Raw genomic sequence first — 17,576 nt, 5'->3', positions numbered from 1 at the left:
AGAGGGACATGGATCAAATGTGGGCAGTTGGAACTAGCTGAGTGGGCACCATGGTCAGCATGGACCAGTTTGGGCCGAAGGTCTGTTTCCATGCTGTATTACTCAATGGGTCTTTGATTCCAGTTGCTTCAATGCAACAGGTGTGGTGTTCCCTGATCAAAAATCAATGAAAGCTGGAAAAATAGGTAACAGCTACAGTCAATGCTCCAAAGCTAAAATGTATGTCTTAGCTTTCTTTAGTAAGATCTGATATTACTTGCAAATGGTATTGACTATACAATATACAATTTTAAAGAAAGTAGGAACAGGTCAAAACATAGTAAGGTACTTAAAATGCATGTAATAGAAACTTGACCAGAGATGCACCATTCACTGATGATGACACAGCAAAGTCAAGATCGAAGTAAATATGATATAATTAGAAATAACCAATTCTAACTATCTTCACTCATTCATATCATAATTCGGTTGCCAAAAATGAGAGTAATTAACTTTTGAGACGTCACACTGAAGACTAATGGATTTGTGGAGACGCAATGTATCAATGAGTCTTTCACCATGTATTCTAATAGCATTAAGCAAATTAAGTAGGCTAAGTAACCAGTCACATTGAAGAATTCTCACAGATTGCAAACTTGGAAGTTAAAAGCAAGGGTGACACTGCAACATGTATTAACCATTTTTAAAAGAACAAAATAATAAACTTTGGGAAGTTTACAAGGGATTATGGTAGAAATTGAAATACCAAATAAATGTTTCTGAAATTATAAAAAAAAGTCAATGGATTTTTTTCATAATGATGGAACACTGTGACATTTAGCAAATGTAGAATTAGTTTTTCAGGGCTAGAGAGTCTGTTCAAGAGTAATTATGATTTAGCACATGATTAAACCTCCAGTTGAATCAATTCAATAAGTTATAACACAACTTTTTAAAAAATAATAGTTATAAAAGGATGTGAAAGTTCATTTGGTTCAAGTAACTTGTAAGATTTACACCTGCAAGGATTTCACCCGAACAACCTGTGGAGGAGCAGAGAAACATTTGGAAGCAACTTCTGGATTTCTGCATATAATTGCTTATGTGTAGGTACCAATAGTTTCTAACAGTTTAACAGAATAATGATAGTGAATGCTGACAGTTTTGCTGTCATTATAACATCTGGGCCCACATCTCTCTATGAGGTGACTGACCCGTATATTTCCATATTCAGTTCTTTACTTCCCCCTGGTGGATTAGCCATTATCTACATGTTTTCAGTCATCTAACAAGGCATTATTGGATCAATTGTAGTGTCAGTCATGTCATTGACCCTTCTGTTAAATATTTCAGGCTCACATATTATTCTGTGAGAAAAGGATTTATTTTATAATAACACAATTGATCAGTAACCTCTCAGGAAGAAGAAGCCCTGGGAAATAATAGGATCCGTTACAGATTTTCTGCTGTCTGGCCTTTTTCAGGGCATTTCTAGATGTGTGACATATGCTGGCCTGGTTAGTGAGGCCCATCTCCCATGGATGAAAACTAACATAATTATCGCCTAATTAACATTAAAATTTACTTTGTTGTTTCAATTGCTTTGTTACAACCACGGGAAGTGAGCAACTAGTACCAAAACAGGCCATTCAGCCCATCCAGATTATGCTTCACACAAGACTCAATACTTCATTGAATCCTATCAGCACAATCCTCTGCAGCACTGCTGAACAGTAATATCCAAATGGTATCTGGGCTGAAAGCCACTCCAATCTGACATCTACCAACATTGCTCTCTGTAACAAAACTATATTTTTTGCAGTGCGAGGTAACTTAACCAATCATTATTATACTTTATAGAAACTGCTGAAGTTTTAACACAGAATATAATTTCACATAATCACTCTATCTTTATAATAAACTTGTTTGTCATCATCTAAGAATTTCATTTGTGTCTACCAGTTGTCATTCCTGCTCGGGTTCCTGATCAATTTTTTAAAAAATTGTTGGAGCATTCCTTTATCCAAAAAAAACATGCTTTATTTATATACCTTTATTCTTTTATTGTAAAATGACTACATACTACATTTTTCCACTGTATTTCATGTATTATTACAATAATGCATTTATTGACCCTACCTATGTGTCTCTTAGCTCAGTGGTTGTCATTTATTAGAACACTAACTTCTCCAAATGACCATGAGCTAATAAGCAGCACCTCGTTGACTGCTATAGTAGAGATGAAGATAAATCCTGGAGGTCATTTACTGTTTCAACCATAAGAATAGTTATTGTGAAAAATGGAGCACTACCATCACTTGAGCCAATTTATTTCAACCATGTGTTAAAATAAGTGGAACAGCTAGAAAAGGTGTTTCCTACCAATTTAACCTCAATATGCTTGACAAAACAGATGAAAAACAGTGTTAGAGCAGAGGTCAAACACTGCACCTGCTCACAGAGACATTACTGCCATCTACATTAATATGCCCTTTTCTCACTTAGCCCCTCAAACCATGTGTCGTGATTTGGCTCAAAATCTTGAGCACAGCTTTAGTCACTTCAATTATACCATGAGCACAGCAGCTCAGTTTATCAGAAAGATATCATTTGTGCTGTTCATTTAGACCACCACACCCGGCTTAATGTGAAGAAGTAGCATCATCGATACTCCAGTTCTCATTTATGTCCTGAAAAGGCTCACCAATAGATTGTGAAGTATTGTAAGTCATCAATGACATAGTCACTTTTATAGTTATGATAAACTTTGACTGCAAATATGAAACAAAGATAGACATGGAATTCATATATTATCAATGTTTCTTTGTTCTGATTCGGCATATGCTTTTGGATGTGCCTCAAAGCTCTGAACAACAATATTGACACCCAGTCAGTATACTGACTCTCTTCATGTCCAATCTATACCTATGCCTACAGCAAGTATCAGATGAAATTATTCAACAATACTGTGTCTGGAAGCTTCCGGTTTAATGACCTGCCTCACTTTGATAAAGGGTTTTCAAGGAGATGCCTAGCTCATCCCAAAACAGCCAACAAAGTCCTCAAATATTCATGGGCATGCTAAATTGGATCAGGGCTTTTGTCAACTACATGTTTCCATAATTTTTCTAGTACACCATCTTTTGGTGTTTGCTCTTGCAATTGCTGGCATTTACATTGAACAAAACATGTCAGGTTACATTTTGAAGTATCTTCCAGTTTCATGTCATTGAAGGCAGTTTATATAACCAAGGCTATGTCTACTGTGTTCAGCAGTTTGCAGAGGCTGCTAAGGATATCCAAATAGCTGTCAGCTTACTTAACGTGCCTAATGTCTCAGTTATAACCATTTGATCATTACCAGGAGAGATCCCAACCTTGCTGTGACAATGAGCATTATGCAGTGCACTATAATCTCCAGAAGCTCATGACCAATCTTGACCACAGACCTTTTGCTGAATAGATAGGAATGAAAAAGAATGACACCAAACACTGAAGGTCTTGCTTTTGACTCAATGTGCACCACAGATAGAGCTTTTGAAGCAAATGCAATCAGTGCACCTTTTTGGATTTTGTAAGCTTGTAAACTTTTCTCGGAGGTCCCCTCTCCAGAATACTTATCTCCATAGGACTATAAAGTTATAAGTTTGATACTTCATTGTGACTATTTCAGTGCTTTGACTAAACATTGGTAATCTTCATGCCACAGAATGGTGTTTCAACAGAAGACAAATATGAAGCATACCTGTTCTCAGGTGAGAAAGGCACATTCTTTCTCTAATTTCCTTTATGATGAAGACTTTTGAGCAAAATTGGGAATGTGTGGTGATAAGAAATTAAGAGACCTACCCACCTTCAAGGATTATCTTTGTCTTGAGGAGTTGGCATGGCTTTTGATGTCCTTTATTTACCTGGATCATGACCTAAAGCATGAAATAGAGTAAATAGAACAGAAAAAGTTCATCTGAAACCCTTCAATGTGATATTTTTGATTTGTACACAATCTTTGATTGTATGGCTCTTGCATCAATATAGTCAGATTCTTGCTTTGTTGTACATAGCAATGCCAGCTGTGATACAGTTGCATACTGGTACACAGTGGGTCTAGTGAAATCTATTAGAGTTCAAAAGAAATCCTAGATAATGCAGTCTGAAAGACAGTCATTGCAAATAGCATTGGTGGAATTGGGTGTGAAATGTAGCAAGGTCATGTCTCTTGTCCAAAAGATGCACTGAGCAGTCAACATGTGGCACTTAAGCTTCGAGAAAAATTGTGCTCTTATTCTTCTGACCCATTAAGTCCTTAGATCTTTTGAAATATGGGTATCTTGTACGGGCACTCTTTCAAAGCAGCATTTATGCTTTGGGCGTCAACACATACTTGCATCTTTCTCTGTGATATTTATTACTAAGTTAGACCAGTCTGTGTCCTCTTTTAATGAATACCTCTCAATCCATCTTATCTGTGTGAACTTTAATTTGACTTTGAAGTGGACACGGCAAGTACTTGGTTCATCAGTGCATCGGTACAGTGTTTCAATTCCTTTGAAACTGATAATTTTATCAAAAACTTCTGGATATTTTTATGTTGATTGCTTCATGTATACCTCTAGTGGTGCATCAGATAGTATCTATTGTAGCTTGAAGGTACTTATTGTCTGCAAGCTATTTGGATTGAAGCACAACTCTTTGTTGCTGTGTCAACCTGTGTTCCTGAGCACAGCCTCTGTAAATGACTTCTTTCTGTCAAATGCTTTTCAAAATTGATTGACAGCTGCATAGTTTCTTGGTGCATTCAGACGGCTCCATATTTCACCTTCCTGACCATGGTGTTTTCCACCACTGTTGACTATGTTGTATAAATCCTAATGTTAGTCAAAGAATAAGGAGGAAGCCATTCAGGACTTGGATGAGGAAGAATTTCTTCACTCAGAGTTGTGAGCCTGTGGAATTCTCTCCCACAGGAAGCTGTTGGGGCCAGTTCATTAGATATATTCAAGAGGGAGCTGGACGTGACTCTTGCAGCTAAAGGGATCAAGGGGTGTGGGGAAGAGGACGGGAATGGGATACTGAGATTGCATGATCAGCCATGGCCATATTCAATGGTGGTGCAGGCTTGAAGGGCCGAATGGCTTACACCTGCCCCAATTCTCTATGTTCTTATTTAATTATCTAATAATCAATTTCTCATTAGGGATTGATTAACTCTTTGGGTTAGTTTATTTTAAAACAGTAAAAATAAAATTAAAGCTATGAAGCATACTTTACAACAACGGAAACGAACTGATTTCCTAACTGCAAGGCCAAGTCATAGTATCACATACGTACAGCACATCGAGTGCCTAAAAGTGAACTCTCTTAAAGGTAGGGTGCACATAAAACATGAAGCAGGGAGGATTGAATAGTTGTGCCAGTATGAGACTGCACAGATACAGGTGAAAACTCTTTAGTTTTGGAAACCAGGTCAATATGGACAAGCTGGACCAAGGGTCTGTTTCCATACTGCATTTCTGTGACTTAATAACTCTATGAACGATCTCTTAGTAAATAAACAGCTTGTGGGAATTGGGGAGCTATAACAGACAAATTAATCCTAGAAATGCCAAGGGAATTTCCAGAGTCTCTGCCTTAATGGAGGGTGTGAAAGAAACCACTCAGCAATAGAGGAATGCTTCATAAAATCTCAGTGGACCAACTAAATTAACAACTGACCTGGCGCGGGCAGTGCATGAGAACACCTCACTGAGAATGTTTGGAGGTCACTGTCTATATTAATTGATTTCAGGTAAAGGGATATTGAAACAATTATATAGATTTTCCATTTACATGTGTGACCCAGAGGCACTTGCACCCTGGTTATAAAAGTTGTTTTCTTTTAGAATGAAACAATGCAAGAATATTTCTCCCTCTTAATGTGTATAAAGACAACTTGAATTAGACTTCTTTTCTGAAGACGGGTCTAGGCCCGAAACTTTAGCCTTCCTGCTCCTCTAACTCTGCTTGGCCTGCTGTGTTCTGTCAGCTCTATACTGCGTCAGAGATAATGGGAACTGCAGATGCTGGAGAATCCAAGACAACAAAGTGTGGAGCTGGATGAACACAGCAGGCCAAGCAGCATCTCAGAAGCACAAAAGCTGACGTTTCGGGCCGAGACACTTCATCAGAGTGGGGGATGGGGAGAGGGTTCTGGAATAAATAGGGAGAGAGGGGGAGGTGGACCAAAGATGGAGAGAAAAGAAGATAGGTGGAGAGGAGAGAATAGGTGGAGAGGTAGGGAGGGGATAGGTCAGTCCAGGAAAGACGGAGAGGTCAAGGAGGTGGGATGAGGTTAGTAGGTAGGAAATGGAGGTGCGGCTTGAGGTGGGAGGAAGGGATGGGTGAGAGGAAGAACAGGTTAGGGAGGCAGAGACAGGCTGGGCTGGTTTTGGGATGTGGTGGGGTAGGGGAGATTTTGAAGCTGGTGATGTCCACATTGATATCATTGGGCTGCAGGGTTCCCAAGCGGAATATGAGTTGCTGTTCCTGCAATCTTCGGGTGGCATCATTGTGGCACTGCAGGAGGCCCAAAGAGGATCCCCCTCATTCTCACACACCACCCCACTAACCTCCGGATACAACGCATCATCCTCCGACACTTCCGCCATCTACAATCTGACCCCACCACCCAAGACATTTTTCCATCCCCACCCTTGTCTGCTTTCCGGAGAGTCCACTCTCTCCGTGACTCCCTTGTTCGCTCCACACTGCCCTCCAACCCCACAACACCCGGCACCTTCCCCTACAACCGCAGGAAATGCTACACTTGCCCCCACACCTCCTCCTTCACCCCCATTCCAGGCCCCAAGATGACTTTCCATATCAAGCAGAGGTTCACCTGCACATCTGCCAACGTTGTATACTGTATCCATTGTACCCGGTGTGGCTTCCTCTACATTGGGGAAACCAAGCGGAGGCTTGGGGATCGCTTTGCAGAACACCTCCGCTTGGTTCGCAATAAACAACTGCACCTCCCAGTCGCGAACCATTTTAACTCCCCCTCCCATTCTTTAGATGACATGTCCATCATGGGCCTCCTGCAGTGCCACAATGATGCCACCCAAAGGTTGCAGGAACAGCAACTCATATTCCGCTTGGGAACCCTGCAGCCCAATGGTATCAATGTGGACTTCACAAGCTTCAAAATCGCCCCTTCCCCCACCGCATCCCAAAACCAAGCCAGCTCATCCCCTCCCCCCACTGCATTCCAGCCCAGCCTGTCTCTGCCTCCCTAACCTGTTCTTCCTTTCACCCATCCCTTCCTCTCACCTCAAGCCGCACCTCCATTTCCTACCTACTAACCTCATCCCACCTCCTTGACCTGTCCGTCTTCCCTGGACTGACCTATCCCCTCCCTACCTCCCCACCTATACTCTCCTCTCCACCTATCTTCTTTTCTCTCCATCTTTGGTCCGCCTCCCCCTCTCTCCCTATTTATTCCAGAACCTCTCCCCATCCCTCTCTCTGATGAAGGGTCCAGGCCTGAAACGTCAGCTTTTGTGTTATCTCAGATTCTCCAGCATTGGCAGTTCCTACTATCATTGAATTAGAGTGGTTTTCTTATGTTTGGAAATGTCAACTTGTGACAAAGGTAAAGTACTGCTGTTTTTGTCATTGTTGTGCCACAAGCTGACTTGTGCTAATCAGAGACCCAGAAATAGCATGTGACATCAATAATCAGTTGACCCGGTTGATATTGTTTTTAATCAAAGAAAATTCATATACTGGAAGTATTCACTGGTGTTCTCTCCAACAATGCTGCTTGACCAACTGACAATTTGAATCATTTTCATTATCTTATACCATTTCATATTGATTGTGGTTGAATGATCAGTTTTGATCAGGAATTCCTTACTCCACTTCAAGTGATAGCTCGATTGCTTTTTCATCCACCTGAATAAGTAGAAATTACCTTGGTTTAAAAACAATGCAGCACTCTCTAATTAGCGTAAAATATCAGTTTAGGTGTTATTGAAGTCCTGCTGTGAACTGTCTTTTTAACTTCAGAGATGATGAGATGAGAATTGCAATTCTACATAGTACCGAGCATGCAGGTTTTATAGGGCTATTAAATTTTATTTCAACCAAGGTATATCAATTGTGCCGTTTAAATTTAGTGCTCCTGTTATTTTTAGCATATAAAATTCTACAACAATGAAGATTGGTGCATTCATAAAGGAAAAGCTGATTAATTTCATGACTGACATGCGGTGTAGAACTGTTCCTATGATATGCATCATTCTGTAGTTAAACCTGGGGTAAATTTAAAGAACTGACAGCAGCTTCCATTGCATATGCCTGCAGCTGCTTTTGTATCATGGTACAGCAAAACTTTACTTCATTTTTACAGCAGCATTCTGCTTTAAATATTGAACTAACAATACAAGCATCTATGCTTGGTTGTGATAAAGAAAATCTCCAGCACGGATCAGTTTAGCTGACATCTAGAGGGCCGTGAAAGATGACAGGTCTAGCCAAAGGCATTCATTTGCGAAGATCCTGAAATTTTGGGCACAAAATTTTAGTCGCGGAAGCGGAGTCACTAGTGACATTTAAGCGACTGCTGGACATGCACATGGACAGCAGTGAATTGAGGGGAATGTAGGTTAGGTTATTTTATTTTTGGATTAGGATTATTCCATGGCACAACATCGTGGGCCGAAGGGCCTGTACTGTGCTGTACTTTTCTATGTTCTATGTTCTATGTTCTAAATACTTCAGTCTGCAAAATTGTTATCAAAGTCATTGCTGTAAACAATGCTAAATATTTTTAATAATAATTTCAGAAAGTAACAAGTTGTCCCACAACATTTCCTTATTTCTGGTGTCAAAATGAGAAGTTTCTATTTTTTAATATTTATTTTGGAAAATGTCATATGATCTTAGCTTATGATATAGATAGGCACTTGATGTTAATGTGATCTGTGTGACAGAGAAATTGAGAAATGGATTGAAAAGAGAATACATTAAAAATACATTCAAGCAGTCACACACTGTCTTCCTGCATGGGGACAAGTAGACACAACCCTGCCAAATCAAAAACAAAGCATTTGGTCAAGCTCTATAATGTTCAAGACTGCAGCAGGGATTACAGAATATCGAATGGTGTAATTTGGAATGAATTCTAATTGCACAAAATCATGCTTGAGAAGTCAAACATTTGAAGGTGATCACAGCCCATTACATTTGTGTATACAAGAAGCAAATACAGCTTCCTGTATGCAGAAAATAAAATAACCAAATCTTTCAATCTTTCTCTGTCTACAACTTGTACACCGCTTCCTTTACAATGGCCTGCTACTCTTCCCTCTGATCATTCTCTAATATAGCTACATTGGTTCCACCAGGGAGATCTCTATGCCTACTCTTCCAGGATCACCAACTCTGTAGAAAATGTACTAAAAATGCTCTGTCAGAGGTGTTGGTGTGGGGAATATGATAAACAAGCAGTCAATGTGTCAAAATTGGAGAAAGAGGAGCACAGTGGGAAGAAATTTTAAAATCTAAAGTGAAAACTAGCCACCCACCAAGACTTCCTTAAGAGAATCTTCCATACTTGTGACCTCCTCCATTCAGAAGGACAAAGGAAGCAGTCACCAGAGGAACGTTGGAAAAGGAGTAGGCCATTCAGTCCCTTGTTCCTGTTCCATTATTCAATAAGATCATGGCTGATCTGTGGGCTAACTTCATTTACCTACCTTTTCCCTGTATCCCTTAATACGTCTGCTTCACAAAAATATATCTACCTAAGATTTAAAATTAACAACTGATTCAGCATTCATTGATAACAAAGTGTGAAGCTGGAAGAACACAGCAGGCCAAGCAGCATCTCAGGAGCACAAAAGCTGACGTTTTAGACCTCGACCGTCTCTGATGAAGGGTCTAGGCCTGAAACGTCAGCTTCTGTGCTCCTGAGATGCTGCTTGTCCTGCAGTGTTCTTCCAGCTTCACACTTTGTTATCTTGGATTCTCCAGCATCTGCAGTTCCCACTATCTCTGATATAGCATTCATTGATATTTGTGTTCCAACATCTATCACCATCAGTGTGTAGAAGTGCGTAGACAACGGGGTGGTACTCTGTGAAATAGTAGGAGAAATTAACACAGACAGCAGGTGCTAGCGGATTGAGCAGCCCCTAAAAGTAAATAAATCTGAAGACCTAGATTAAGTTGCATCGCAGACTGTTATGGGGTGGGGAGGGGGCAAGAAAGGAAATATCAGGGGCCTTGGCAGTGATTTTCAAAACCTCTCTGGCCATAGGTGAGGTACTAGAGGATTGCTTAAGTTGACCCATTAAATTAATGTCAACCAGAAAATCGCAGAAAATTAGTCCAACCCCTGTGGCTTGGAAGTGGTCAGTGAGAATTGTGAGGGACAGATTAGTGACGTGGATTTGTTCAAGAAAGGTCATGTAAGAGTAAGTAATCAAGAATGTTAATAAGAATAAAGGATTTGATGTAGTCTTTATAGAATGCCTACAGTATGGAAGCAGGCCATTCAGCCCATCGAGTCCACACTGACCCTCCCACCCACATCCTTATCGAATTCTTGTAACTCTGTATTTCCCATGGCCAATCTACCCTAATTTGCACAACTGTGGACTTGGAGGAAACCAGAGCACCTGGAGGAGACGCACACAGACGCAGTCAGAGGGTGCAAACACCACACAGACTGTCACCTGAGGCTGGAATTAAGCACAGATCCCTTGAACTGTGAGGCAGCAGTGTTAACTACTAAGCTACCTTGCCACTCATTATGGGCTTAACAAAACCCTTCCTAAAGATCCCTCACTGCAGGCTGGTCAAGAAAATAAAATCCCATGTGACCAAAACCCATGTGTTCCAAGGTTGCATCCAAAATTGGCAGAGATGCAGGAAACAGAGGGTGATGACAGGGATAACAAGAACTGCAGATGCTGTAAGCCAGAGTCAATACAGTATGGACTTGGAGGAACACAGCAAGTCAGGCAGCATGAGAGGAACAGGAACGCTGGTGTTTCTAGTTGGAACCCTTTATCAGGCCTAGGGAGGGGTAACGGTGCTCAGAAATAAATGGGGGTGTTGGTTTAGGCAAAGGTAGGTGCAGTGGTGATAAGTAGATGCAGATAGGGAGTTGTGGAAATTGGTCAATGGGAGGGTGGGGCAGATAGGGAGAAGGAAGATGGACAAGTTGTATCAGGTCAAGGAGGTGGGTTGAGATGGAGGGCTGGACATGGATGAGGCCAGGGGTAGGGAGATTTTGAAGCTAGTGAATTCTAAGTTGAAGCCATTGGGCTGTAAACTCCCAAGGCGTAATATAAGGTGTTGTTATACCAATAGGCCTCACTGTGACATTGCAGGAGGCCCAGGCTGGATATGTCACCAAGGGAATGGGTAGGGGGTTTTGAAATGTCTGGTAACTGGAGGCATTTTTTTTCTTGAGTACAGAGCTCAGACACTCCTCAAATCGGTCACCGAGTCTGTGCTTCGTCTGTCCAATATAGAGGAGCCCACACTGGGAGCAACAGATACAATAGAAAACATACAGGTGAATCCCTGTTGGATTCTTTGGATGGAGGTGAGTGGGGAGGTGCAGGGGCAGGTGTAGCATTTTCCTGCTGTTGCAGGGAAAGGTGCCAGGTGTGGCAGGGTTGGTGGGGAGTATGGAGCAGATGAGAAAGTAGATAGGGCTTGGGAAGGGAATATCTCTTTGGTTGTGGGGTCTGACTGCAGGCAGTGAAAGTGGTATATCAATTATGTGATGGTAGAGAGTGTTTCTGTGACTGGATGATTGTTTCCATTGGGGTTTTACAGGACTCAGTGCTTGGGTCCTTGCTGTTTTTGATAAACATGGGATATGATCAAGAAATTCATAAATAATGCAACAAAATGGGCTGGAAAATAGTTAAGGAAAGCTGATGTTTTGGGTCAAGACCCTTCTTCTTCTGAAGAAGGGTCTTGACCCAAAACGTCAGCTTTCCTCCTCATCTGATGCTGCTTGGCCTGCTGTGTTCATCCAGCTCTACACTGTGTTATCTCAGATTCTCCAGCATCGGCAGTTCCTACTGTCTCTGGAAAATAGTTAACATAGTTATAAACTCAGGGAGGGCATACAGAGAATAAAGAACAAAGAAACCTACAGCACAGGAACAAGCCCTTCGGCCCTCCAAGCCTGCGCCGATCAAGATCCAGGCGCCCACCACCCTCTGTGTAAAGAACTTTCCACGCATATCTCCCTTAAACTTTCCTCCTCACTTTGAACTCATGACGCCTAGTAATTAAATCCCCCACTCTGGGAAAGAGCTGCTTGCTATCCACCTTGTCTATACCCCTCATGATTTTGTAGACCTCAATCAGGTCCACCCTCAATCTCCATCTTTCTAATGAAAATAATCCTAATCTACTCAACCTCTCTTCATAGCTAGAAGACAGGGATCAACAGACAGGTCAGCTGGGCAGAACAGTGGCTAATGGAATTCAACCTGGAAAGTGTGAAATAATGCATATCATAACATAAATTCTGATAGCCGGTGATCTACGTAGTTGAGGGAATTTTCCCATATGCTAAGTGCCAAGGGATGCCTGAGTTTCATCCACTGAAGTAGCTGAACATCTGGAATCTCGACATTTTCCCATCTGCTGAGAAAGCATTTTAATACCTTGGATAATGTTACATTGCACCATTGAGGCATCAACAACAGTAGGATGTTTAGATAACAACTTCATAAAAAATAAAATAACACTGCCTTGATATAAATTTATCACAATTTGACATCTGGGTAATTCAGAACCAATGTAATTAACTGTAGAAAGTAGCATAGCTCTTTGTGTGGACCTAATCATATGTCTACTGATTATATGTTTATTTCTAAATAAACATGCAGGTTCTGTATACCAAGTTGATTCCTGCAACTGTATAAACTTCAACTTGTTCAAAATTTAATTTTCTTGCCACGGGAAGTTTCTAATCCGGTTAAACATTATGTTTTGTCATTACATAACTTGACTGTTAATGGCCAAAATGTAATCTGGAAAATTGTAAAGTGTATACACATTCTGTTATATTGTGGTTAAACTAGCTGATTTAAAGTTCACCAAGCTTGCTGGTCTGGTCTTGCATTACTGTGAAAGCAAGGCTTTGTTCAGTGTGTAGTGAAATTGCAGATATAATCAATAGGTGTGCTTCATTACATATTGTATCCAAAAGACTTTCCTCATTGTTTTACATATGAGAAATGGCACAATTTGGTATTAATGACTGCACATACCTACAGAAGTTTAAGGCAATGGTTTATCATGGTTAGAGATAAAAGGAACTGCAGATGCTGGAGAATCCGAGAATACAAGGTGTACAGCTGGATGAACACAGCAGGCCAAGCAGCATCTTAGGAGCAGGAAAGCTGATGTTTCAGATTGTGACATGTAATCATGTGGTGTATTTTCTCTGAAACTACAATGCCCAATGCAGATATATATAGGCAACATCGAATAATGCATTAGGTATATACTGTATCTTGCTCCACTTCACAGAAAAATTTTTTAAGAGAAATTAATGTGTCTAGTTATTTTCAGTTATCATACCCACACAACTGAGCCAGAAAGAGGGTAATTTAAAGGAACATAGAGCAGTACAGCACAGATCCTTCAGTCTACCATATCTCTGTGAACCATGATGCCATTGTAAGCTAATCCCACTTGCCTATACATGGTCCATATCCCTTTGTTCTCTGCCTGTTCGTGTATCTGTTGAAATGTCTCATGAACAATGTTGTTGTATCTGCTTTCACCACATCCCCTGGCAGCATGTTCCAGACATCTACCACAGACTGCATTAAATACTTGCCTTGCGCACCTCCTTTAAACTTTATATCTCTCACCTTAAACCTACTCCCCGTAGTATTTGACATTTCCATCCTAGGAAACAGAATCCAATTATCCATCCTGTCAATGCCGTTCATAATGTTATATATTTCTGTCAGGTCACTCATCAGTCCACAACGCTCTAGTGAAACCAATCCAAATTAGTCTAACCTCTCCTTATAGCTATTGCAGTCCAATCCAGGCACCATCCCAGTAAGCCTATTTTGCACCCTCTCCAAAATCTCCACATCCTTCCTATTGTGCAGCAAAGAGAGCTGCAAAGATTACTCCAAATGTGGCCTAAATAAAATTTTAAACAGCTACAACACGACTTGCCAACTTTTCTGCTCGATGCACCGAACAATGAACACAAGCGTGCCGTAGGCCTTCTTTACCACCTTATCCACCTATGTTGCCCCTTTCAGGAGCTTTGGATTTGCATTTCAAGATCCATCTGTATTACTTTAGTGAGGCCTTTGACAAGGTCCCACATGGCAGGCTGGTCACGAAGATTAGGTCGCATGGGATCCAGGAAAACCTAGCTAACCAGATTCAAAACTAGCTCAATGGTAGGAAGCAGAGGCTGATGGTTAAAGGTTGTTTCTCAGACTGGAGGCCTGAGACTAGTGATATGCCACAGGGGTCAGTGCTGGGACCTTTGTTATTTACATAAATTATCTGGATGAGAATGTACAAGAAATGATTAGTAAGTTTGCAGATGATACAAAATTAGGAGGTATTGTTGATAGCTGGGCAGGTTATCAAAAATTACAGAGGGATCTTGATCAGATGGGGAAGTGAGCTGAGAATTGGCAAATGCAATTCAATATAGGTGTGTGTGAGGTGTTGCACTTTGCAAAGTCAAACACAAGGTAAGACTTATATAGTAAACTGTAAGGTTGTGAGGAGTGTAGTGGAATAGAGGAAGCTATGAGTACAAGTACATAATTTGTGGAAAGCGGCATCACAGGTAGACAGGGTTGTGAAGAAGGGATTGAGCATGCTGGCCTTCATCAGTCAAGGTATTGAGTATAGGAGTTGGGATGTTATGTTACATTTGTATAAGTCATGAATGAGGCTGCATTTGAACTATTGTGTACAGTTTTGGGTCACCCTGTTATAGGAAAGATATAGTTAAACTGGAAAATGTGCAAAGAAGATTTACAAGGATGTTTCCAGGACTACTTGGCCTGAGCTATAGGGAGAGGTTGGCCAAGACATGACTTTATTCCTCGGATCGTAGGAGAATGAGGACTGATCTTATTAAAGTGTATAAAATCATGAGGGGCTTAGATAGGATGAATGCAAATGGTCTCTTTCCCAGTGATGGAGAACTGAAACCTAGAGGACAGAGGTTTAAGGTGAGAGGGGAAAGATTTAAGAAGGATCTGAGGGACAACTTCTTCACACAGACAGTAGTGCATATATGGAAGGGGCTGCCAGAGAGAGTGGTTGAGGCTGGTACAATCGCAACACTGAAAAAAAATTGCATGGATGGGAAAGGTTTAGGGGGATATGAACCAAATGTGGGCAGTTAGAACTAGCTGAGTAGGCACCATGGCCAGCATGGACCAGCTTGGGCCAAAGGGCCTGTTTCCATGCTGTATTACCCAATGACTGTATAATCTAATAGTGTTCCTAAGGGCCCTGCCATTGACTTTATACTTTCCCTTTGCACTTGACCTCCCAAAATACATTGGCTCACACTTTACCAGATTAAACTCCATGTGCCATTTCTACACCCAACTTTCCAACTGATCTGTGTCCTGCTTGGAATAACTCCACAGAGACCAGCATCCTTTCACAAGTCACCCTTTACTTACATGTGGAGAGTAGCACTGATCCAGCTCCCTCAGAGCCAGGTCTCAGTGTAAACAAGATGTCTGACACTCCTGTTTATATCTATCAGTAAGAACTCCCTGATTGGCCCAAATTAACAGCCCTAACCAAGGAGCTCATATTCTTTGAGAATCACTTAGCTGACCTCATTACAATCACTACACTGCTGTATCCTTTGATAACCTTCATCATTATCCACAACTCCATTAGTTTTATTATCAGAACATAGAGCATAGAATAGTATAGCACCGTACAGGCCGTGCATTCCACGATATTGTGCCAAACTTTTACCCGAAACCTAAGGTCTATCTAACCTTGTTTCAGAGATAGTAGGAGCTGCAAATGCTGGAGAATCTGAGATAACAAGGTGTTGAGCTGGATGAACATTGCACGTCAAACAGCATCAGAGGAGCAGGAAAGCTGACATTTTGGGCCCAGACCCTTCTTCAGAAATGTTGCCTCTCTTCTTTCTCTCACTCTCTCTCTCTTCCTAATGAGAGAGGTGTTGTATAGTCTTGTAGAACAATGGCAACTTTACATTTACCTTTTTCTTTGGCCTCTTTTCTGTGGAGCGACTACCAATTGTGGTGAAATAGAGCAAGGGTAACGAGGGAATGGCATACTGCTGGGTCTATCTCCCTCACCTTGCCTAGTGGCAGAAAACTCACTCCTCTGGATTGCATTCTGACATTTATTTCTCTTTGGTTTTCCAAGCCAAACTCTTTTAATTGCACATTTTGAGTGTACTTTTGAAAACAAGTGTTTCAGCGTAGTCTTGTGCATCATCATAATCATCATATCCATTTGCACCAATTGGTTGGGAGCTCTGGAAATTGTATGGTAATGCTATCTTTGGGTGAAAAGCCACTGAGGGACCTTTTGCAATGATCTCTAAGGATTCTCACACTAAACCGGAACGCTCTACCATCACTCCCAAACTCACAGAAAGTCACAAACTTAAGATTCGTTCAACCATTTTGTTTAGATTTTCAACAATTTCATCTGAAGATTTGAGCATTGTGGTAGGATTCTGCACGTACCAACCCAATTAACACCCAAAAGGTTTCATTTTCACTCATGGGTTAACATAAGTGAATTCCATGATATATTACAGGAGATTTTGATTTTGTGAGAGAATCTAAAATAGACAATATTCATTCAGCCACATCACACATAAAAGTTATACCTCTCTCTCACTCCACATCTTCATTTAAGTCAAATGGGATCCACAGTGACTGGGTCTGGCCAATTGGCTTGATCATTGAAGACAGGGAGTAGTTGCGCCTCGGTATTTTTCTGACTGGAGGTCCTGAACAGTGGTTTTCCACAGAGGTCAGTGTCAGGACGTCTGTTATTTGTAATTTATACAAATAATTTGCATAAAAATGTAATTGGTGTGACTGGTAAGTTTGCAGACAATATTCATTTTGGAAGGACAAACTTGAAAGCAGAATATAGGGTTAGCGGAAAGATTCTTAGCAGTGTGGAGGAGCAGAGAGATCTTGGGGTTCATGTTCACAGTTGTCTGAGAGCTGCCATCCAGGCAGATAGAGTTGTTAAGAAGGCGTATGGTATGTTAGTTTTCATTAATAGAGGGATTGCGTTCAAGAGCGGTGAAGTTATGCTCCAGCTATACAAAAGCCTGGTTCGGCCACATCTGGAGTATTGTGCCCAGTTCTGGCCACCTCATTACAGGAAAGATGTGGAAGTGTTGGAAAAGGTGCAGAGGAGAGTTACCAGGATGTTGCCTGGAATGGAGGGAAGGCCTTAAAAGGAAAGGGTGAGAGAGCTAGGGCTTTTCTCTTTAGAACGATGAAGAATGAGAAGCAACTTGATCGAGGTGTACAAAACGATCAGTATAGAGAGAGTAGACAGCCAGAGAC

General features: G+C 41.1%; 1 long non-coding RNA gene across 1 annotated transcript in view; it reads right to left on the bottom strand.

Annotated features, from left to right (window-relative positions):
* LOC125451106 (uncharacterized) overlaps nucleotides 1-17,576 on the bottom strand; it is a 104,954-nt gene that overhangs the window by 72,065 nt on the left and 15,313 nt on the right. The window contains exon 5 of the long non-coding RNA XR_007247213.2: nucleotides 3,833-3,902. This is a non-coding gene — a long non-coding RNA (uncharacterized LOC125451106). The remainder of the gene's footprint in view (nucleotides 1-3,832; nucleotides 3,903-17,576) is intronic.

Source organism: Stegostoma tigrinum, chromosome 3 (assembly GCF_030684315.1).
Source record: "Stegostoma tigrinum isolate sSteTig4 chromosome 3, sSteTig4.hap1, whole genome shotgun sequence".
Classification (NCBI taxonomy): Eukaryota; Metazoa; Chordata; class Chondrichthyes; order Orectolobiformes; family Stegostomatidae; genus Stegostoma; species Stegostoma tigrinum.
This window is presented reverse-complemented; position numbering and strand designations above follow the sequence as displayed.